Below are 24,884 nucleotides of genomic sequence, written 5' to 3' on the forward strand. Positions count from 1 at the left end.
AAATCTGACATATTGTAATCAAAAAAACCGAAAATAAAATGATTTTTTCTACTTTTTGTTGTCTGGTCCTTATTCAAATCTTGTTGGTCCCAGGCTCTGGTTGTCTTCTGATAACTTGCTTGCCAGGGTATCCTTCTTTCTCCATGCTAACCACCCATCTTCATCTCTGTCCTCCCCTTCCGTTTCCCTTCCCTCTCCCAGAGGATTGGCATCTTTCCTTTTTTTCGTCTCCATCCACAGATTCACCTTTTCTCAACTATCCTTTCATCCAGCATCTCTCCCTCCTTCCCCACCACCTCTCCCTTTCTTTTCCCAACTACCCTCCTATCCAGTATCTCTATCTCCCCCCAAAACACCATCCCTTGTGTCCAACTTCTCTCCCTTTCTGTTCCTTCCCTCCCTAAATCCCATTGCTCATCATCTCTCTCCCTCTCCTCTATTTTTAGACCCATTATTTCTTCCCCCCAAAGTCCGGCATATGCACATCTCTTTGAATTACATTACATTACATTACATTAGAGACTTCTATTCCGCCTGTACCTTGCAGTTCTAAGCGGATTACAATTGAAGATGGCTGGACATTTCCAGGAAGTTACAAATTTTAAGGAAAGATACATAGAGATGCTAGAATAAGAGATAGGGTTAGATACATAGTGGAGGCTAAGAGGGTGAATTTAAGGAAGTGGAGGCTAAGAGGGTAAATTTAAGGAAGGGGGGACATTTTAGGAAACTTGTAGGGAGGGAGAAGATTAGGGTTGGTTATATGGTGGAGTATGCAGGGAGGGGGATGTTATGGAGAAGGGGGGATAAGCGGACAAGATAGTTTCTTTGAATAACAGAGTTTTGATTTCTTTTCGAAAAGATTTAAAATCACATGTGGTTGTCAACAGAGTAGAGATGGAGGGGTCTAGCTTCGCCGCCTGCATTGCTAGGAGGCCATCATACATCTTCTTGTGTTGAGTGCCCTTGAGTGGTGGGTAGGAGAAAGGGATCTGTGTTCTCCTTAGTCTGGGTGTGAAGTTTCGGATTAGGCGATTGTTCAGGTAGGTGGGCGCAATTCCATTTATTGCCTTGAATAATAAACAGTAGAATTTGAATTGAATTCGGGCTCGTATTGGTAGCCAGTGTGATTCTAGGAAGGCAATGGTGATATGGTCAAATTTTCCAAGAGAATAGATCAATCTAAGGGCTGTATTTTGGATGGTCTGTAGCTGCCTTATCAAGTTTAAGGGGCATGGTAAGTAGAGGATGTTGCAATAGTCCACTAGTCCTAGGACAAGGGATTGGACTATGATCTTGTAGTGGTCTTTGTCAAAGAATTTTCTGATTTTACGCAGGTTGCGCATGGTGAAAAAAGCTTTTTGGATGATTTTGTTGATTTGGACTTGCATTGTACAGCATATGTCTATCGATACTCCAAGGATTTTTAGGGATGTCTGTATGGTGTATTTGGTGGTGTTTAACTCAAATTCTGTTATGGACGGGGTTTTATCCTTTTCGAGTAGTAGAAATTTTGTTTTCTCCGAGTTCAGCTTCAGTTTATGGTCTAACATCCATTCTTCCACTGCTTCCAGTGTTATTTTTAGGTTGCCTAATGAGGTGGGGTCTTGGGTATCGAAGGGGAGGAGTATGGTTATGTCATCAGCATAGATGAAAGATAATACGTTTAGGGTATCTAGAGTGGTACCGAGGGAGGATATGAAGAGGTTGAAGAGCATGGGTGACAACAGTGACCCTTGAGGAACTCCACAAGGGTTAGACCAGGGGTCTGATTTAAGATCGTTTGACTTAACTCTGTATGTTCTAGTCTTAAGAAATCCTTGGAACCAGTTGTAAACTCTTCCTGAGATCCCTATGGTGTCTAGAATCTGTAGCAGTATTGTATGATCTACCAGGTTGAATGCCGCAGAGAGATCGAGTTGAATTAGCAACATCTTTCCTCCTTTGCTGAGGTGCTGTCGGGCTGTGTCTAGCAATATTGCCAGTAATGTCTCTGTGCTGTGGTTGGATCTGAATCCCGATTGAGAGGGGTGAAGTAGGTCATGGTCTTCCAGGTAGTTGATGAGGTATTGTGCCACTAGACCTTCTGTAATTTTAACGTATAGTGGGATAGAGGCGATGGGTCTGTAGTTGGAGGGGGTATCTATCGGACCTTTGAGATCTTTCAGTAGAGGCTCGAAGGGAGGCTTCATTAACGCAGAAAGAACCACATTAAGATCCCATAAAACAGGAGGGGCCTTAAGAGGTGGCTTCACATTAAAAAGGCCCTTCATGAACCTTGAAACTAAGGGATGAGCTGAGAGGGGTTTTCCATGAATCAGCTCATGAAAAGCTGCAATAGCACTAAGGTGAACTCTTATCGAAGAGGATTTAAGACCAGAGTCAGATAAGGACAAAAGATAGTCCAACACCAGTCCCACTGCTGAAGATATGGGATTATGGTGATGTAACAGGCACCAGGAAGAAAACCGAGACCACTTTTGTTGGTAACATTGAAGAGTAGAAGATTTCCTGGAGGCATCAATAATAGAACGGACAGGCTGAGAAAGGAGAGCGTGAGCCGAAGTCAGCCCGAAAGATACCAAGCTGTCAGGTGCAGAGACTGTAAGCTGGGATGAAGTAGAGTTTGCTGATGCTGTGTAAGTAGTGAAGGAAACAGTGGAAGAGGTATGGGTTCCCTGGAACTGAGTTGAAGCAGAAGGGAGAACCAATGCTGTCTGGGCCACCGTGGAGCGATGAGAATCATGGTGGCTTGTTCCCTCTTGAGCTTGAATAATGTGCGCAGCATGAGCGGAAGAGGAGGGAATGCATAAAGGAAGAGATTGGTCCAATCCAGGAGAAATGCATCGGGTTCCAGACGGTGAGGAGAGTAAAGTCTGGAGCAAAACAGGGGCAGTTGATGGTTGTGGGGAGCTGCAAAAAGATCCACTTGAGGTGTGTCCCATTGAGAGAAAACGGACTGGAGAGTCGAGGGGTCGAGAGTCCATTCGTGAGGTTGAAGAATCTCAGCAGATTGTCTGCTAAGCAATTCTGTTCCCCTTGGATGTAGACTGCCTTCAGGAATAGGTGACGAGCAGTCGCCCAGGTCCAAATCCTTTGAGCTTCCTGACACAAGGGACAGGATCCCGTCCCTCCCTGTTTGTTGATGTAGTACATTGCAACTTGGTTGTCTGTGCAAATGAGTAGTACCTGAGGAAAAAGAAGATGTTGAAAAGCTTTGAGGGCGTAAAACATCGCTCTGAGTTCCAGGAAATTGATGTGGTGTTTCTTTTCCTGGGTGGACCAAAACCCCTGAGTTTGGAACTCGTTCAAGTGAGCTCCCCATGCATAGGGGGAGGAATCCGTGGTGATGACCAGTTGATGAGGAGGTAGATGGAACAGCAGACCTCTGGATAGATTTGAAGATGTCAACCACCAAAGAAGCGACTGTCAAAGAGACAAGGTCACAGATATGAGTTGTGAACAAGGATCCGTCGCTTGGGACCACTGGGTCGCTAAGGTCCATTGAGGAGTACGCAGGTGGAGATGTGCGAAGGGTGTGACATGTACTGTGGAGGCCATGTGACCCAAGAGCACCATCATGTGATTTGCAGAGATGGAAGTTTGCTGGAACACCTGCTGACAGAGATAAAGGATGGTGTGAAGGCGGTTTGGAGGAAGAAACGCTCTCATCCGAATAGTATCCAGAATGGCTCCAATGAATTGAAGTCGCTGAGTTGGAATGAGGTGCGACTTAGGTAGATTGATTTCGAACCCCAACAGTCGAAGGAAGTGAATGGTCTGATTGGTGGCAATCTGAACGGCCAGAGGAGAATGAGCCTTGATGAGCCAGTCATCCAGATAAAAGGAAGACTTGAAAGTTGTGGGAGTGGAGATAAGCTGCAACCACAATCAGACATTTGGTGAATACCCTGGGAGAGGAGGCTAGGCCGAAGGGTAACACCTTGTATTGGTAATGATGTTGGTTGACCAGGAAGCGAAGATATTGTCTGGACATCAGATGAATTGGAATGTGAGTATACGCCTCCTTGAGATCGAGGGAACATAGCCAGTCTTCCTGAGAGAGAAGAGGGTATAGGGTGGCAAGAGATAACATCTTGAACTTCTCCTTGACCAGACATTTGTTGAGATCCCTGAGATCTAATATTGGTCTGAGATCTCCGGTCTTTTTGGGTACGAGAAAGTACCGGGAATAAAATCCCAGGCCTTGCTGGTCTGGAGGAACTGGTTCGATGGCATTGAGAAGAAGAAGGGATTGAACCTCCTGAGCGAGGAGGAGGGATTGAGCCTTGTTGGAAGCAGACTCTTTTGGCAGACTTAATGGTGGAGGAGTCTGAAAGTTTAGGGAGTAGCCGTGGGCGATGATAGCAAGTACCCACTGGTCGGAGGTGATTGCTTCCCAGTGAGAAAGAAAAACATGGAGTCGACCTCCTATGGGCTGAGGTAGAGGACAGGAAGGAGGAAGACTGGCAATGCCCTGGAGAAGAGAGTCAAAAGGGCTGTGTCGGCTTAGGTTGAGGAGCAGGCTTTACAGTAGGCTGTTGTTGCTGACGGGCCTGTTGCTGTTGTTGACGCTGTCTGTGAGGTTGAGGGGGATGAGGCTGAGCCGGTCGAGCAGAAAACCTCCTTTGATATGAAGACTGTTGCCTGAATGGACGAGGAGGAGGAGGTTTCTTCTTGTTTTTCAACAAGGTGTCCCACCTAGTTTCATGGGCGGAGAGCTTTTGCGTGGTGGTATCCATGGACTCCCCAAACAGCTCATCCCCTAGGCAGGGCGCATTGGCAAGCCGGTCCTGGTGGTTTACATCCAGGTCTGAGACACGTAGCCATGCCAACCTTCTCATTGCCACAGACATAGCAGTAGCCCGTGATGTCAGTTCAAAAGTATCATAAATTGAACGGACCATAAACTTTCTGAGTTGCAAAAGACTAGAGGTACATTGCTGAAAAGCAGGAAGTTTACGGTTTGGAATATACTTTTGAAAAGAGGTCACCTGTTGAATGAGATGCTTCAGGTAAAAAGAGAAGTGGAATGCGTAATTACCTGAACGGTTGGCCAACATCGCATTTTGGTAAAGGCGTTTCCCAAATTTATCCATGGCCTTTCCTTCTCTGCCAGGAGGGACAGAGGCGTATACACTAGCTCCTGCAGATTTTTTTAGGGTTGACTCCACCAGCAGAGATTCATGGGGAAGTTGGTGTTTGTCAAATCCTGGAATTGGAATCACTTTATAAAGAGATTCCAGTTTTCTTGGGGCTCCTGGAATCGTCAAAGGAGTTTCCAGATTCTTATAAAAAGTTTCCCTCAAGATGTCATGGAGGGGCAACTTTAAAAACTCTTTAGGAGGTTGGTCAAAATCCAAAGCATCCAGAAATGCCTTGGATTTTGTAGAGTCAGACTCTAAAGGAATAGAAAGGGTGTCTGACATCTCCTTTAAAAATTTGGTGAAGGAGGAGTGCTCTGGCTTAGCAGCAGGATCCTGCACCGATAGATCATCCTCATCAGATGAATAATCTTCCTCGGTACCGAGGGGATCATCCGAGTCGTCCCACAAGTCAGGGTCCCGTACCGATTGGAAACGGCCCTGGGAAAGTGGAGTAGATGTTTCAGTATGCTTAGTCTTGCGTACCGATTTCCCTGAACGGGTGGAGACGGTACCTGGAGAGTGTAGTACGGTACGGGGTTCAGAGAACGGTACCGGGTCAGAAACCGTAGGAGTAGTACGCCGCTTCGGTTCCGCTGACAGAACAGGCATGGATAGAGATTTGTGCGGTGCCGATAAAGTCGATGTCAATAAAAGAGGCTGATCGACAGTCGGCACCGAAGGCTCAGTCGGTACCGATACTGGAAGGTTCGGAGTCAACAGAGCTGGGAGCAAGTGTTGGAGTTGCTCCTTAAGCTGGACCTGGAGGATAGAGGCAATGCGCTCATCCAACGTTGGTCCCGATGGCACCGGTACCGGTTTTTTCTTGCTCGGTACCTTCGGTGCCGCTCGACGCTCGGGTGAAGTCGATGCCAATGACGAGGCAGTGACTTCAATGGGAGCGGAGCGCTTACTGGGCCGGCGCTCAGTCTGCAGGACTTGGCTCACTGCTTGCTCGACTGGCGGGCCTAGAACAGTAGGGGAAGGCTTCTTAGCTGGCTTACCTACAGGAGTCGACACCGGCGATGTATCTTGCGGTGCCGAGACAGTCGGAGTCGATTTGGAGGAAGTCGTCGACGTCGATACCGGTGTAACTTCCATAGCGGTACCGAAAAGGATCCGCTGTTGAATTTGATGATTTTTTAACGTTCTTTTTTGTAAAGAACTACAGCGGGTGCAGGTCTCAGCCCTATGGTCCGGACCCAGACACTGGAGGCACCACTTGTGCAGGTCGGAGAGGGAGATAGGGCGTGCACACCGCTGACACTTTTTGAAACCCGGTGACGGGGGCATGAAGGGAAATACTGCTGTAGCAAAATCGAAGCCCGAGGCTTCGATGGTGCCAACAGGCCCCGCCGGGGCAGATCGAAAAAAAAAAATGCAAAATTAAACGATTTTTTTTTTTTTTTTTTTTTTACACAAACGATAATTAAAAAAGAAGGAAAATAAAATATGAAGAGAAAAATACGCGCGAGCGGGAAGGCAAGTGATAGGAAAAAAAAAAATCTTCCAACAACCGTTGGAAACACGCGTCTTCTTAGCTCCGCGGAATTAAGAAAACTGGGGACCGCGCGCCTCTGTCGGGCGGGAAGGCACTCGCGCACGCGCGGCGCGGCCTAGCTAGAACTTTCTAAAGTTCTTAGAGTGCAATCACTCTAAAATTGTCCGTACCGGGGCTCCGTCGGTGCCGTCACCCATCAGTCAAGAATATGCTGCCTGCTTGTCCTGGGATAAGTAGGGGACCCATCGCACAGAAATTTTTCTCTTTTTTAAATCATTTGTCAGAATTCAGTATACTGATGTCGGTGGAATCCCTGTGGTTTCAGGAAGTTCCTAGCATGTCGCGCGACGATCTTGTTCAAGAGCATCGGCCACGAGTTTCACACATTGTTCATCAATTGTCGATTTTGGCCTTCCTGGTCTTGCATAATCGTCATCTATGCTCACACGACCACTCTGAAAACGAGTTGCCCACTGAGAAACTGTATTACGGTCCACTGTTAACTCACCGCAAACTTCATGTAACGCACTGTGGATTTCTGTCAGGTTTTTGCCACATAGAGTTTTAATCTCTGATCGCCAACAGACAGTACCCGAGACACCTGCAGCCTCCATTTCCCACACTTGTCATAGCCACACTATGTACACTACAGAGCTCCTAAGCCAGGGGTAAGGAACTCCAGTCCTCGAGAGCCGTATTCCAGTTGGGCTTTCAGGATTTCCCCAATGAATATGCATTGAAAGCAGTGCATGCAAATAGATCTCATGCATATTGACTGGGGAAATCTTGAAAACCTGACTGGAATACGGCTCTCGAGAACCGGAGTTCCCTACCCCTTTCCTAACCACACATCCTGCTGCATGCAATTGCATCATCCACTCCCCAATGTTGCCAACCTGTCATTAATTATTAAATGACCCTCGTATTTTAAAGATTGATATTTCACTATGCATTTGCATGGGTATCTCAAATAGAAAGTCCCTCCTATGAGAGTTAACTCCTGGTTTCAAAAGCAAAAACTGACGCCTTCACTTTTGTGTATCCCAAGAAACATCCGGGAATATCTGGATCTTAAACCCCCCAAATTCCTTATGTCTGTTTTTGAAGAACATTTTCAAAATCCACATTTTATCTGGCAAAAGTGCCACTGAAGTCACTAATGTTGAAGATTTAGCTGCTTCTTTGTCTCCAGAATAGTTGAAATATCTGTTCTTCATTTTGATTAGGAATTTGCTGATCTTGAAGTCTTCTAATTGGTAGATAATACATCTGAGAAAGAGGAGGAATTGAATCCTCTGGAACCAACAATACTTCCAAAAAATATCTGTTCAACATCTCCGTTGGCGTCACTGTGAACACCTGAGGAAAGTTCAGAAAACAAATTATTGCTTTGAGAACTATTTCCCAATATTTCTATTCTTCTCCTCAAGTTCATATTATCTTTAATTATAGCCTTCTGTGTTTAGTGTAGCTCACTTAAATCCTTATTTTTATCAAACCAAGATTCTGAAGGAGCCCATTTCACCTCTCAATTCTTTCAATTCTTCTTGCTTATTAATTCTTCCTTCCAAACACTGAATTTGAGGGCACAATGATTTTTCCCCAAATTAGCCACTAAATCCCATAAAGAATCAAAAGTGACTGAGGGCTGTTCTGTGCCAGAGGGCACATTTGGAGATCATACAGGCACTCCCACAGCCAGCTCAACTCCAGTGCTGAGAGGAGATGTCCTTTTCGGCCTCGTCAAAAAGACCTGCAAGCTCTAGAGAGCTGTTCTGTGCTGGAGGGCACATTTGGAGATCGTACAGGCACTCCCGCAGCCAGCTCAACTCCAGCACTGAGAGGGGCCTCTTTAAAAAGACCTGCAAGCCATTGGCTACATATGGCTACATGCAACTATTGGCTTCATATGGGTCCTGATGGCCATACTTTGGAGGGGCAAGGGACAGAGAGCAGGTAAACAAAGGTGTGGGAAGGAAAGAAAGAGATATTTAGGAGGACCTGTGCTGTGAATATTTAATGGGCCTCGGGTTAGGGGGGTGAGCAGGAACCTGTTTGAGGGGCCAGGGATGCTGTGAAGGCCCTCTGTGCCCAGTGTGCTGTCTTTTATCGCTCTCTCCTTTATCAGATGCTTGTGTGGTATAGGGGTTAGGGCTGAGGTGCAGCACTGTAAGGGTTGGGGGGTTTGATACCCACTGTTGATGTTTGTGGGGACAGCTTTCGTTTCTTTCCCAAACTACAACAAGGTGCTAGATATGAGTATGTGGCATTCTGTAGCCTTTCGATTGCTGGTGGGCAAAGGCTTTCCCCCTCCCCGAGCTGTACCATGTCAACTAATTGTTTGGGGTTCTGGGGGTGCAGGCACATTGAAGGGAGGGTCACTGCGCACTGAGGACCTGATGGGGGACAGGGAAGTAGCAGGAGTGCTGTGTGTGGGGTTCTTATGTTCAGCCCTGAAGCGCAGTCTTAAGCACTGGATGAGCTTGAGATCCCCCCAGCGCACACACCTGTAACACCACAGAGACTCCAGGTCTCTGTGTACCCTATAGCGTCTGCAAGAATCAGTTGTGGGAGAATGGGGTCCAGGCTTATTTTGAGTTTGGCAACTAGTCTTGCTGAATGTTGGCCCATAAACTACGAAAACAGTGGCAATGAAATTCTAATGTAAAAATAGTAGATGAAGGCTAACTACAATATACAAAACTTTTTATGCAATATTATCAAAAACTATATTCTGTGGACTATACTTCCTCTAATAATGCTACAGCAAACTTATCATTTATTGATCTTGATATACTGCTCTTTATTGCCATGCAAATCAAGGCAGTTTACAAATATAAAAAAGGACAATCATACAAGAGACATATACATTTAAAAAAACAGCTGCTGCAAGGAGAAACTCTTGAGTACCTCTACTATTAGAAGGTTAACAAGCAACAAATGCTTTTTCAAAAAGATGTGTTTTTAGAGCAGCATAAAATTTGCTAAATGATTTTTCTAATCGCAAATGAGGTGGCATGGAATTCCATAAAGGCAGAGCAATGGCAAAAAATGACAACTAAATGTTTAATGGGTCAGTCCATGTCAACTGTATAAGTGATCCCCACCTTACCATCTTCAATTTTAATGAAATTGGCATGTAGGTACCCTAAAACTTATGGCACTAAGCCATGCAAAGTTTCAATCCCTAAAACCTGAAATTCATGTAGTAAGAGGTGCCTAAGTAGAGGCCTTAAAATTTTTGTGCGTGTCATACGAAACAAACGGGCAACTTCAAGGGCCTCCTGTATACAGAGTATTGCTAATATCAGCCTGAAATTTAGTCAACTGGCACAATTTTTTGTACTTAAGTTTTAGAGTTTCAAAAGTCTAGGCTAAGTGCTCTTCTAATTCCCATTTGACTACATCTCTTCTGCATTGAGGGAAGTACATTGGCTCCCAATAAAGCAGCAAACTATTGTAGTGGTAGTAATTAGTGCTATAAACTAATTATAGGTAAATAGTCCTAAGTTATAAGGCTCTCGTGAATCTAGAGCAAAGCACTGAAATTCAAAGCCAAGGAACAAACTTTCTGCTTGCTTACTCGCTTAGAAAAGCCAGACCAAGTGATGCAAATAATGCTTTTATTCAGAATTTTAGCATTTCATAGAAAAATAAAATTTGAGCATACAATAATGCTAAGGATTATAGACATGCATAAATACATAGGTATATATATAGCAATGCTAGGCAACATGTGCAACACTTGACAAATTTGGATCAGACACAGAATATGCATAGAATCACAAATCTCCTACAGACAAAAGGCACACAGCTAAGGTTTGTCACTGACTAATTACCGCATCCCATAAACCTTTCCTTTATCCCAGGACAAGCAGGCAGCATATTCTCACATAAGTGACGTCATCCACGGTGCCCCGATGCAGACAGCTGCAAAAGCACTGTTTCACTTTAAGAACTTAAGAAAGTTTGTGAATGACCTCACCGCGCATGCGCGAGTACCTTCCTGCCCGACAAAGGTCCACATCCTCATTTCTCAGTTTTCCACAGAGCTATGAAGTCGTGTGTTAAACATTCTTTTTTTTTAATTTATTTATTAATTTTCAGAAATACAATTCAAGATAAAAACTTGTACAGAAAGCTTTTAAGTCAAGAAATCTAATAATAAAATAAAATAAGTTCAAAGAAATTAATTTAACTTAAATCAGTTCAAGTCCTCAAAAGATCCAAAATGTAAAATATAAACAGAAATACTAGGTAATAATAACTAAGGAAAAATGTTGCAAGTTAACTGATATGGGCATCTAAATTCATTCTATACTCCTCCTTTCTTTTCCTTCTCAAGCCGAGATAGAGAGAGAAAAGAAGTCAGTTGGTAGGGCTCAAGGAAAACATATTTTTGAGAATTATAATGTATAATACATTTGCAAGGATAACTAAGGTAAAAAGTTGCTCCAAGAGCTATTATTCCTGGTTTTAACATGAGAAATTATTTTCTTCGCTTTTGTGTGTCCCTAGCCAAGTCTGGGAACATTTGTATCTTAAGTCCCAAGAATTCTTTTGAACGGTTTTTAAAGAAAAGTCTCAAAATCCAATTTTTATCCATCAACAAAGCTAAAGTTGCTACTAGTGTTGCAGGAGTAGCCATTTCTCTGTCTGATAAATCCAATAAAGATGATACATCTATTGGTCCTTGGCTATTTTCCTGTTGTTGAGATAAATTTTTCTTGGGTAAATAATAAACCTGTGCCAGTGGAGGTAATGAAGCTTCAGGAACTTCCAATATTTCCATCAAGTATCATTTAAACATCTCACGAGGAGCAATTGTTATAATTCTTGGAAAGTTAATCAGTCTGATATTATTACTTCTTGAAAAATTTTCAAATGTCTCAATCTTCCTTCTTAAATTCACATTATCTTTAACTAAGGTTTCTTTAAGTTGTTTGGAAGATTTTAATTCGTTTTTGATACTATCTACAGATAACTTAGAATCACCTACATCTTGTTTTATCAAAGTAATTTCTTTTTCATGATCTATTAACCTCCTCTCCACTTGCACTTGCTGAATATTCATTGTCTTCACCAAATTGGCTACCAGGTCCCACAAAGCGTCCAAAGTAACTTCTTGGGGTTTAACTATAATAGGATGTTGCAAATGTGAATATGAAAAGTTATGCTCACCGGCCAAGAGCTCTCCTCCACCTCCACTTGCTTGATTAGGTCCAGTTTCTGTTGTTAGAGCAGCCCCGTCCATACTCGGGCTCTCCTGGAAAACCTGTGAGCCTGAGTCAGCTTCCCCCACACAGCTCCGCGAAGCCTCCAAGGGAGAACACATACCGACTTCCGGTAGGCTCTCAACCTCTGGAGAGCTGGTTGCTCGGGGATGCAAAGGAGGAGGTCTGACGTCGGGGCTCAACGTGGTCTCCAAACTTCGCCGAGACGCCTCCATTCAGTTTGCCTGGAGTGTCTCTAGTTGCGGTGTCCCCGACGTTGTCATGATGCCCTGCATTCGCCTCAGCAGCGCTTCAATATTACCGGAGGTAGGTGTTCCGGAGCGCTGTGAGGCTCCTCCAGTGCTCCTTCCCCTACTTTTCGGCATAATCAGGAAATTTATTTTTAAGGAAATGCTCCAAAAATGAGCTGGCAATTGTAGTCCGTTCCACCGTCTGCTCAGCGTCTGCTCAGCAGCTTGCTTCAGCGGCCATCTTGGATCCAAAACCGTGTTAAACATTCTGCATTTTATTTTTGCCTTCCCACTCACGAAAATTCAGATTTTTTCTTTCTTCTTAATAAATAGTAAAAAATTAAAAATTAACTACAGTGGTGCCTCGCATAACGGACGCCTCGCACAGCGAACGCTGCGCACAACGAACTTCAGGTCTTGCTTCCCACAACGAACTTCGTTTCACACAACGAAGTCGCCCGAGCTGCATCGCTTAACTGCCCTCTCTCCGCCTGGCTCCCTGTGCAGTGGCGTTACATATTTTAAACCCCCCTGCCGCCGCTGCTGCATATTTTAAACCCCCCTGCCGCCGCTGCTGCATATTTTTAAACCTCCCCCCGCCACCGCATATTTTTAAACCTCCCCCCGCCACCGCATATTTTTAAACCTCCCCCCGCCGCCACATATTTTTTTAAAAAAGCCACCACTGCTGCAACTTTAATCTCACCCGCTCACTCGAACTGGTGGTCTAGCAAATTTCCCAGCCAGAAGCGCAGACAGAGATCAAGAGCAAGCCTTCTGTGCTACTGCCTGGGCCTGCGCTGATCTCTGAATGGCTGCAGCCAGCTCTCGCGGGACTCACAAGAACTAACTGCAGCCATTCGGAGATCGGCATGGGCCCACACAGGCGTGCAGAGGAATTGCTCCTGATCTCTGCGCTTCTGGCCTGTACGCCACTGGCTGGGAAAGATGGGAGGAATTAAAAAAGGAACTGGGGAGTATGTGGGGGGTGATTATAATACACAGCAAGGATCAACAAAACCCCTGTCTCCCCTCCCCTTCACATATATCCCCTCTATATCATGCTAACAGCTCTAACAAGATAAATTTATCTTTTTTTATGTCATCTTAGCATATTTTATGCTACAGAACGAATTATTTTTTTTTACATGTATTGTTATGGGAAAACGCGTTTCACATAACGAACTTTTCGCATAACAAACTTGCTCCTGGAACGAATTAAGTTCGTTGTGTGAGGCACCACTGTACTTTATTTTTTCTTTTCTTTTTCTGTTAGCCGTTTTTGATGGCGGGGTCTTTGCCTCCGCCTCAGGGTTTCAATTTGGCTGAGGTGGTTTTCCCTCCCATGTCCCTCCCATTAACCGGCTTTAAGAAGTGCGGCAGGTGCCAGCGCACTATTTCTTTAATTGATCCCACAAGTGGTGTATCCAGTGCCTTCAGAAGCATTCCATAAAAGTCGCCTTCTACAATGAAATCTGCAATAAAATCTGCTTTTCGGTACCACGGATGCATCACAGGTACCGTCGACACCGCCCAAGCCCTCGACATCACTATCATCTGAGGTACCTTCTTCCATGTCGGTGTTACAGATTATAGCTCCTTCAGGTAAGCCAGCTAAGAAGTCACCAGCTTCCCAGATGGTGTCTCAGGCCACTAAGGTACAGAGTCTAGTCATACTAGCCAAACAGAGACCAATTTCGAGGGGTACATCTTCAACTTCAAGGGGTGCATCTTCATTCATGTCATCCTTTCCGGAGTGAGCCACAGTACCATTGATATCAGCGTTCAAGACACAGGCATCGGTGCAGGCCTTCAAAGAGAAGCTCTATGCTCTCTTGGAGTTTGGGGATATGTTCCAAATGGTTACTCCCATGTCAGCTCCTCTGGTACTGGCCCAGCCTCAGCGTCGTTCTATGCGAGATGCAGGTACCACTACTGCCTCATTGGTACCACCTTCTCGGCACTGATCATCGTTCCTCCAGGCACCGGTCTCTTTCACCGAAGCGTCACTCCGCAAAGCATCAGACACCTTCCCCGAAGCATCAAATTTCTTTATTTTTGATATACCATTTATCAAACAAGTGTCTAAACGGTGTACAATAAAATATAATTTAAAAAAAATAAATATCTCATATCAAAGGTTAAAAATAAGGGGCATATTCACACTGACGTACATGAGACAAGAGGAGAATAGGGGAAGGTAAGTCTATAAATGCATCGAGATAAAAATAAAAGAAAGGGGAGGAGAAATGGGGAATGGAAATACATTAGGGTAGGGCTCACTTCAAGAGAAGCATTTTGGTTGTCCAAGGGACTTCAAGGATTGTAAGTAAGTTATTTGTGAAGGCTGATTAAAGAGCAAACGTATCTTTGAATAGAAAAGTCTTAAGTTTAGCTTTAAATTTTAAGGGAATTCTCAAATTGAAGATCTAATGGAAGGGCATTCCATAGTGAGGGAGCGGTGACTGAAAAAATGAATTTGTGTGTGGTGTCATAGAAAAGTACTCTTATCGATGGAATAGAGAGTAAGTTTTGGTTGTTAGATCAGAGAGCCCTGGAGGATGAATATGGAATCAGAAGTTTATCAATGAATGCTGGTTGGTTGGAGATTTTTGTTTTGAAGGTGAGGAGGAGTATTTTATAGGTTAAATGATGAGAGATGGGTACCCAATGTGCTTTACGGAGGAGAGGAGTAACATGGTTGTATTTTTTGGCATGATAAATTAATTTAACAACAGTATTTTGCATTAGTTGAAAGTGACAGATTTCCTTCTGGGTTATGCCCTGATATAGGGCATTGCAGTAATCTATCGTCAAAATTACAAGAGAATGAATCAATATGTTTATAGAGGGGGGGGGTCAAGAAGAGATTGAGCAAATGAGCCTAAACTTATGGAAACATTTCTGTGTTACTGTACTGATTTGTTGATGAAAGGTAAGGTCCTTATCAAGGATAACCCCAGGGAGTTTAACTTTGCAGTCAATTTGAATTGGGGAAGAATCAATACAAATGAGTAGACATAGATCTTCATCTGTCGATATTGAGAAAAGGACCCTGGTAGTTTTAGAGATGTTTAATGCAAGTTTGTTGTACTGAAGCCAGGAACTGATTTTATTGAGTTTGCAATTGATTTAAGTTATTTTAGCTGGGTGATGTGGAATATAGTGGGTGGAATCAGTTGGATGTCGTTGGTATTATGTAACTACAGTGAAACCTATAGATTGGGCTAAAGTAAGTAAATGGGTCAAGAATATGTTAAAGAAAAGTGGCAAGAGAATTGAGCCCTAGGGTACTCTATAAATTTGAAAGATGGTGAAGGAAGTGGAGTTATTAAAGCTAACTTTGTAGTTTTGGTCTTGGAAGTAGGAAGAGAATCATTGCAAAACTGTACCAGAGATGTTGATAAATTCCAGTCTTTTAAGGAGTAGGGAACGAACAATGGTGTCAAAGGCAAATGTAAGGTCTAAGGATATCAGAATGGAAGATTTACGATGATCTTTAAAGTAATGAATTGAAGTTGTCGGACCGATGAGAGAGAGTTCAGTAAAATAATTTTTTCAAAATCCAGTTTGATATGGATGAAGAGCGTTATTTTTTTTTCTTTTTTTCTTATATACCACCCAACCAGAAGTTCTGGGCGGTTCACAGCAAGAGAACCGAGACATATCAGCGAAGACACAAAACACAGTAGAATTCAGTGGAATACAATACAGTGAAATACAATATGATGCAGTACAATGTAATATAATGTAAAATCATCACATAAATTTACCAAATAGGTTATCATCTATTTTCTGAACTCAAGGTAAGATTGGGATTGGGCAATTAGAGAACACAGCCAAGAGTTCATTTTCCCTGCTTGAAAAGCCAGAGTTTTGTCTAACAAACTTTTAAAACAGGCTTTCAGAGCAGGGTACATAAACATACCCGAGTTTCTTGTGTTCTTATTTGATGAGAATATTAGTTGGGTGGATAAGTATGATGGTAGTAGTCCGAAGAGTGCTTTATAACAAATGCAGCCGAATTTAAAAATAACTCTAGTTTCGAAAGGGAGCCAATGAAGTTGCACGTAAAAAGGGCTTACATGGTCAAACTTTTTAAATCCAAAGATCAGACGAACAGCCAAGTTAGTTTTTTCAGCAAAATTGGATAGCTGATTAAAGACCAATTTTTCTGCTACTTTAGCTAAAAAAGGTAAATCAGCGATAGGACGGTAATTGGTGATTTGGTTTTCAGATATTTTTGTTTGTTTAAGCATTGGGAACACAATCACAAATTTCCATGGAGGTGGCATATTGCCAGTGGAGAAGCTTTTGTTGATCGTGTAATGTAGAAATGGCCAAAGATGAAGAAATGTTTTTTGAGGATAAGAGGGGGTAGATTATCAAGAGAGTTATTCCATCGATCACCTTCTCCAGAATGTAAGCATAAGAAGCGTCTTCTGGCAGGAGGGTTTGGGCACCCTCCTGCCGGCGATCGGTAGTGTCGGGGGGAGTGGGGGCATCTTCCGGCAGGAGGGGTTGGGCACCCTCCTGCCGGCAATCGAACAGGCGACCGCGGCCGCTATACTTATAGCGGCAGAGAGATCCCTTGCTGTGATAAGTATAGCAGCCGCGTCTACTTACAATGTAGACCAGCATTTTGCTGTCCTACATTGTAAGTGTCTCTTCCTCTACTAGGGAGATGCGTAGGGCCGCCTAGGTTTGCCTAAGGCCCTTAGGCGAGCTTAGGCGTCTTGCGGGCGTCCCTAGGCTCTCGGAGGCACCTTCAATATAGGCGGCCTGCCTGGGGAGCATTTTTTTAAAAAAACATGCATCTTGATTGGCTGATTAGACAGCTGTAGGACGCCTACAGCTGCCTAAAATCGGGATGCACTTTGTAGAATCAGGGCCTAAGTCTCTAGGCATTTAAACTAGGGGTGATACTAGGAACTAGGGGAATTCAAAAAGACATCCTCAACTAAAGCTAGGTGTGACAGCAATGGAGAAGATGAAGTTAACAAGATGAAGTTTCTAAGCAATGAAGAAGATGAAGTTAACAAGATGAAGTTTCTAAGCAACTCATCTATGGGCAACAAATGGAAAGCATTGAGCATATAAATGCTCACAGTTTAAGTAGCAAGGGTCAGATGTTTGAAGCAGACTTGATTATTGTTACTGATACTATCATACAGGGGCTATAATCTTTTAAAGAAGGGTAGAGGAGTGGCACTATATGTGAAAAACAATATTAAATCTGCTCCAATGCAGGTAACCTGAAGAAAAGAAGAAAATTATATGGGTCATCCTGGAAAAAGAAGATGGAGTTTGTAGCAACGTGGGTAACATCTACAGACCTCTGATACAAATGCAGAAGCTGGATAAAGATTTAACTGAAGATATCAATAAGCTGTGAATGAAAAGGGAGGTGAACCCATTTCTCCTCCTGAAGAAGAAAGCGAAACGGGGCTCTGTCGAGCAGTAACAGCACTTCTTTAGGACTCAGATAAGTTTTTGATTGCTTTATTTCAATTTTCATGGATTGCAAGATATCATTTTTTGACAGAACAGTTTGTGGATTTGAATATAAGCCTTTTAAATTTATTTTCACTTAAAAGAGCACTGTGTATAAAATAACATATAATAGATTTTTCACAGACATAATTATATTCTCTAAAAGCTAAGACTTATAAGAACATAAGAACTTGATGATGTACGGGGCAGACTCATTTAGACAGTTACTTGGTGCTTGTCATTCATGAGTCATCGGCCTGGGGTAAAAACTGTGAAACACCCCCAGTACTTAAGTCTTAATCAATATAGACACAGGTGCTGGTTCTTGAGTGAAGAAATTAAACAAGTTTCTTGTCAATTGTTTTGTTCTTTTAATGGATGAAAAGAAAAAGAATATGTCAAATTCAAATATTTGTATACCATTTTAGTCACATTGTAACACTCCTTTGGCAACAATAAGTTTCAAAATGTTTCCTTTAGCTAGCTAGTCTCATTTTACTGTAATCTGGACTGGCTACTGTTGAATACTGGACTAAATGAACCCTTGGTCTGACCCAGTAAGACATACAGTATTTTATTTCAATATCCAGATTTGCAAACTGTGACGATCACTCCAAAACTTATTCCTACTTTTAAGTACTTTATGATTAATTTTGAGGTATGTTGCAAATTATTTCTTGCTAAAATATTCAACCTCTTCTCAGCTTCAATTTCTTCACAAAACTTAGAGTCAGCCTCCAATTGCACCGTTTTCCCATTTGTCACAAAAATTTAGGAAAAGACAGCTTTTCATGGGAGAAGCAGCTCTAGCTGGAGAATGTCTGGGAGAGTTCGATGCAGGAGAATCATCAGAATCGGTAGTAGACTGAGATAGATCAGGGTTGGAATCTTCTTGCAAATCAGAGTCCTGCAGCAGTGGTGGTCCAACGCAGTCTCCAGGATGGCTGCCTGTGTCTTTAGCTAGCAGAGCAACGCAGGAGCGTGACCTATGTGATTGGCTGCAGTCAGTAACTGAGCGGCACAGGACCAGGCAGGAAGCACAAAGGTCACGCTCCTGTGTTGCTCTGCTAGCTAAAGACACAGGCAGCCACCCCGGAGACCGTGCTGGACCACCACTACAAAAAAAAGGGGGGGGGACTGCGGGCGGCTTCTAGATTCAGAAGGCTGTGGGATTCTGGTGGCTTCTGGCGGCTGCAGGCTGCTTTGGGCTTCCCAGCACCAGACCACCAGAGACACCTACATGTAGAAAAATTTTGTTTTTCTTGGTTTTTCCTCCTCTACAGGTGGGTGCGTCTTATGGTCCGAAAAATACGGTAGTTTTCTTTTACCTCCTTGTACATATTATTTAGTAAAAACAGCCTGCCTACTTTTGCACTGGCTCCCTCACTTTGAGACTTAATTTTACCTGTGTTTGTAATGCTCATGGTTTTTCCATAGCATATGATTAGCAACCTTTTTGACTACACATCATCACATTGGGCAATTTTGGGATGTCATGATGTCAAAGTGTTTTGAAAAAGGTTGGTGGCATTTACTGCCGGTTAAATTCTTGAAAAATGACTAAAGCATTTTCTGACTTTCCCTAGTTTTTACTAGTATTACCCCCGTGATATCAGAAGGTTAAATTCTTGAAGCAGAGAGGAGGGAATTTTGGAACCAGCTCACTGACAGGTACCCATCTGATACAGCCTTCAAGTGTGAAATTGTTTTCTACAATGTCACACTGACAGATAAAACTTTGCATATGTTTGATGTATTGAAACCAGTTCACCGTTTTGCTTCTCAGTTAAACACACAAACAGATTTCATTGGGTTCTCTGATGAAGACAGCGGGGACCCTCTGAGACAAGTTTTGTTTTTTGTTTAAATTTTGGGGTTTTTTTTTGGGGGGGGGGGGTCAAGAAAAAAGAATGGAATTTATAAATATGAAAGCAAAAAATTTACTATGAAACATTAACTGTAAGCTTTAAACATATGCGGTGATGAAGGAACCAGGTGCCCAGGCAGCCCAGCAGCAAATTCTAACTTCTTAAAAAAAAAAAAAAAAAGCCACAGGTACTTCTCTCTACTCATTCTCTTTTCTCTCTCCACTCTTTCAGCTAGTTGCGTGCCAGGAAACACCCATACACACCGTGGGACATAGGAACAAGAGAACAGCAATGGAGGCGGTAGGAACCCAGCAGTGCTACCCAGTATACTGCATCGAGTGCCACATGTATGACTACCTCCCCTCTGGGAGACAGGCATACATATGCAGTCGATGCCAGGAACTGGAGAGCCTGAAGAAGGAGGTCGGGAGACTACAGGTTAGAGTCCAGGAGCTGGAGGGACTCTGCACCATAGAGGGACAGTGCTGGTCAATTGAAGACACCACCAGAGAAAACCACATCACAGAACAAGTTACAGAGCTGGAGAAATTCATTGAGGAGGCCTGCAGGATGGTGGAGGCACAGGACCACCAGCACATCAGGAGAGAACCAGACGCCATAGGAGGAGGACCTTGTGGAGAATCTGGACAGGCAGATGAGACGGAGACCCAAAAGAGCCAAGAGGAAGGACTAGCAGACTGCGCCACTGACACAGACCTGAGAGCAGAGAGACAGTTGAGGAAGGGGAAATCTGCTATTGTAGTGGGAGACTCAATCCTGAGAGAAGTGGACAGTCATATAGCCGGAGGGAGAGAGGACCGACTGGTGACATGTCTCCCAGGGGCAAGAACGAAGGACGTCATCGACAGAATTGAGAGGATCCTGGAGGGAGCCGAAACGGAGGAGACAGCAGTAGTAATCCACATAGGAACCAACGACGTCAGCAGGAGGAACTACAACAGGACTACACTAACTGACCAGTTCAGGATCCTGGGGAGGAAACTGAAGATGAGGACACGAAGGATAGCCTTCTCAGAGATCCTGCCAGTACCGAGAGCAGACGCAAGGAGGCAGAGTGAGCTACAAGCAATCAACGGTTGGCTGAGGAGATGGTGTGAAGAGGAGGGTTTCCACTTTATTCGGAACTGGACTACTTTCTTGGGGAAGAACAAGCTCTATAGGAGAGACGGACTGCATCTGAGCACGGCTGGGACGAGGATGCTGGCACGCAACGTCCAGAGCATCATAGACTTGGCTTTAAACTGAGAAAAAGGGGAAAGCCGATAGTCGATCTGGCCCCGACACATCGGACAAAAGTATCAACTAAAGATACTGAGCAAGGACACTGTAAACAAGGGCTCGGGACTGAGTGGGAATTATTGGAAAAAGGACCTAAGGACGCTATGCAGGGGCTCGGGACTGAGTGGAAATTATTGGAAAAAGGACCTAAGAACTCTATGCAGGGGCAGAGGAAACTAGTGGGCAGTAATAACAGAGAGCAACCGGAACCAGAGGGACAACCAAAAATGGGGAATCAGGCTGAGGACGAAACAGGCGCATCACAGGAGGAGGATGACCAAGGCGAGGCTCGAGGTCCAACAGCCCATGAGGGGGACGGCAGGAGCACCAGACCACGAGGAAAACCAGCAGGGAAGGCAACCAACCGGGACTTACTTTGTCTATATACCAATGCTAGGAACCTGAGGGCCAAAATGGGAGAGCTGGAAGTCATAGCCAGCAAAAAGGACTTAGACATAATTGGAGTCACAGAAACGTGGTGGACTGATGACAACAAATGGGATGTGGCCATACCAGGGTACAAACTCTACAGGAGGGACAGGACACACAAAAAGGGTGGAGGAATAGTGCTATACATAAAGGAATCCATACCTTCAACCAGGATTGAAACAACAGTAGGGGCTGATGGCTTAGAATCACTATGGGTCAAGCTACCGGGAGGATCTGGAACAGACATGAAATTAGGTCTGTACTATCGACCACCTGGGCAATCGGAAGAGATCGACCAAGACCTGGAAGCTGAACTGAGGCAGGTAAGCAAAAGCGGAAGGGTGATGGTGATGGGGGATTTCAACTACCCTGGGATAGACTGGAGTATCGGGCACTCAAACTGCACAAGGGAGGCCAAATTCCTGGAAGCCACAAGGGACTGTTTCTTGGAACAACTGGTCATGGAACCAACACGGGGAGATGCCACTCTTGACCTAATCTTCAACGGACTAGGGGGACCCGCAAAGGAGGTGGCAGTACTAGGCCCACTGGGGAACAGCGATCACAATACGATCCAGTGCAGGTTAGAAATTGTATCATCGAAGGTGAAAAGGACCGCAACGACAACACTCAACTTCAGAAAAGGAAATTATGATGCCATGAGGAAAATGGTGGGAAAGAAACTCAACAACGCAAGGAAGACGGAGTCCGTAGAAAAAGCCTGGACCCTACTCAAGGGCGTGGTACACAAAGCACAGAACCTGTGCGTCCCCAAGTTCAGGAAAGGGTGCAAAAAAAACAGAACGAAAAACCCAGTGTGGATAACAAATGCAGTGAGGAAGGCGATAAGTGACAAGAAAGCATCGTTCAGCAAATGGAAAAAGGATCAATCAAAGGACAATCTAAAGGAGCATAAAAAACACCAGAAAGAGTGCCACCGAGTGGTTAGGAAAGCAAAAAGAGAATATGAAGAGAAATTAGCGGGGGAAGCAACAAACTTCAAATCGTTCTTCAGATACGTTAAGGGGAAGCAACCAGCAAGGGAGGAAGTGGGACCCTTGGACGATGGAGACAGAAAGGGGGTGGTAAAAGAGGAAAAAGAGATGGCTGACAAGTTAAATGAGTTCTTCACGTCAGTCTTCACGAGGGAGGACACAACCAACATTCCAGAGCCAGAAGAGATCGTAAATGGTGATCAGGAAGATAAGCTGGCCCAACTAGAGGTAAGTCAAGAGGATGTCCTCAGGCAGATAGACAGGCTAAAGAGCAACAAATCTCCAGGTCCAGACGGCTTTCACCCAAGGGTACTCAAGGAACTGAGGAACGAAATAGCAGAGCCACTTCGACAAATATGCAACCTATCCTTAAAAACTGGAGAGATCCCAGAGGACTGGAAAATAGCAAATGTCACGCCAATCTTCAAGAAGGGTTCGAGGGGCGACCCGGGAAACTACAGGCCGGTGAGCTTGACCTCGGTCCCGGGAAAGATGATGGAAGCGCTGATCAAGGACAGCATCTGTGAACACATCGAAGCCAATGGACAGCTTAAATCAAGTCAGCATGGCTTCTGCAAGGGTAGGTCATGCCTCACTAACTTATTACACTTCTTTGAAGGGGTGAACAGACAGGTGGATAAAGGGGAATCCATAGATATCATTTACCTTGACTTCCAAAAGGCCTTCGACAAGGTACCACACGAAAGACTGCTTAAGAAACTATGGAACCACAGGGTACAAGGGGAGGTCCACCGATGGATCAAAAACTGGCTGGCAGGCAGAAAACAGAGGGTTGGAGTGAAGGGTCACTATTCAGATTGGAAATGGGTCACGAGCGGGGTGCCGCAGGGGTCGGTGTTGGGACCGCTCCTTTTCAATATATTTATAAATGACCTGGAGGCGGGAACAAAATGCGAGGTCATTAAATTTGCAGACGACACCAAACTATACAGCAGGGTTGAAACAACGGAAGACTGCGAAAATCTCCAAAAGGATTTGACGACACTGGAAGAGTGGGCCAATAAGTGGCAAATGAGTTTTAACATAGGGAAGTGTAAGGTCATGCATGTAGGAAAAAAGAACCCGATGTTCAGCTACAAAATGGGGGGATCACTGCTGGGGGTAAGTAACCTTGAAAGAGACCTGGGAATAATGGTTGATACAACACTGAAGGCATCGGCACAATGCGCCACAGCCTCAAGGAAAGCAAACAAAATGCTTGGAATCATTAAGAAGGGCATCACGGCCAGGACAAAGGAAGTCATCCTGCCACTTTATCGCGCAATGGTGCGCCCACATCTGGAGTACTGTGTCCAGTATTGGTCACCGCACCTCAAGAAAAACATGGCAGTACTCGAGGGAGTCCAGAGAAGAGCAACTAAACTGATAAAGGGTATGGAAAACCTCTCATATACTGACAGGCTAAAAAAGCCGGGGCTATTCTCCCTTGAGAAGCGGAGACTTAGAGGAGACATGATAGAAACCTTCAAGATCCTGAAAGGCATAGAAAAAGTGGACAGGGACAGATTTTTCAGATTATGGGGAAGCACAAGTACAAGGGGGCACTCAGAGAAATTGAAAGGAGACAGGTTTAGAACAAACGCTAGGAAGTACTTTTTCACCCAAAGGGTGGTGGATATGTGGAACGCACTTCCAGAAGCTGTGATAGGCCAGAACAAGTTACATGGCTTCAAAGAAGGTTTGGATAGGTTCCTAGAGAACAAGGGAATTGAGGGGTACAGATAAGAATTAAGGATAGGGATAGGAGTAGAGATAGATTATAAAAATAGTCAAGGACCACTGCTCAGGCAATGGGCCTGATGGGCCACCGCGGGAGCGGACTGCTGGGCGAGATGGATCTCTGGTCTGACTCAGCGGAGGCAACTTCTTATGTTCTTATGTTCTTATGATTGGGTGGCGAGTCCTTCAATAGGGATATTATTCCTAGAAGGACTCAAAATTCTCTGAGCATGTGGTATAATATTCATAATAGACGCTTATTCAGCAGTTTATTTTCATTACTTGTAAACAATGGATCATTTTTCTGTACTTTTGATCCTTGTAGTTATAAGAGGTTAATCCCTGGCTCTTACATATTTTTAACTTGGCAATCACATGATTGACACGTAATCAGCGGCCTTAGTATATACGATAGCATCTAGCAATAGGCAAAAGGCCTGATTATATATATTTTCAACCCCCCCCCCCAAAAAATATATATATATATATATATATATATATATATATATATATATATATATAAATCAACAAACCAGGTACTCATAGTACTCAAACATGAAATTGCTCAACTGCTGTTGGTATCTGTAACTTGTTGCTAAAATCATCTGTAGTACCTGAAGACTGAAAGGTGGCCAATGTTATGCCAATTTTTAAAAAGGGTATCATGTAAAATCTGAAAAATTACAGACCGGTAAGCTCGACTTCAGTGCCGGGCACAATAATAGAAACAATTATAAAAAATACAATTGTGGAAAAAATACACAAACATGATTTAATGGGACAGAGTCAGCATGGGTTCAGCTAAGGGAGGTCCTGCCTCACCAATTTGCTTGACTTCTTTGAAGGTGTGAACAAACATGTGGATAAAGGTAAGCCAGTTGATGTAGTGTATCTAGATTTACAGAAAACTTTTGACAAAGTTCCTCATGAGAGGCTCCTGAAAAAATTAAA

General features: G+C 44.0%; 1 protein-coding gene across 2 annotated transcripts in view; it reads right to left on the reverse strand.

The window, feature by feature from the left end:
- DIAPH1 (diaphanous related formin 1) overlaps positions 1-24,884 on the reverse strand; it is a 393,428-nt gene that overhangs the window by 355,577 nt on the left and 12,967 nt on the right. The gene's annotated exons all lie outside the window — the stretch shown is intronic.

The sequence above is a fragment of the Geotrypetes seraphini genome, chromosome 18 (genome assembly GCF_902459505.1).
Source record: "Geotrypetes seraphini chromosome 18, aGeoSer1.1, whole genome shotgun sequence".
In the NCBI taxonomy this organism is placed as follows: Eukaryota; Metazoa; Chordata; class Amphibia; order Gymnophiona; family Dermophiidae; genus Geotrypetes; species Geotrypetes seraphini.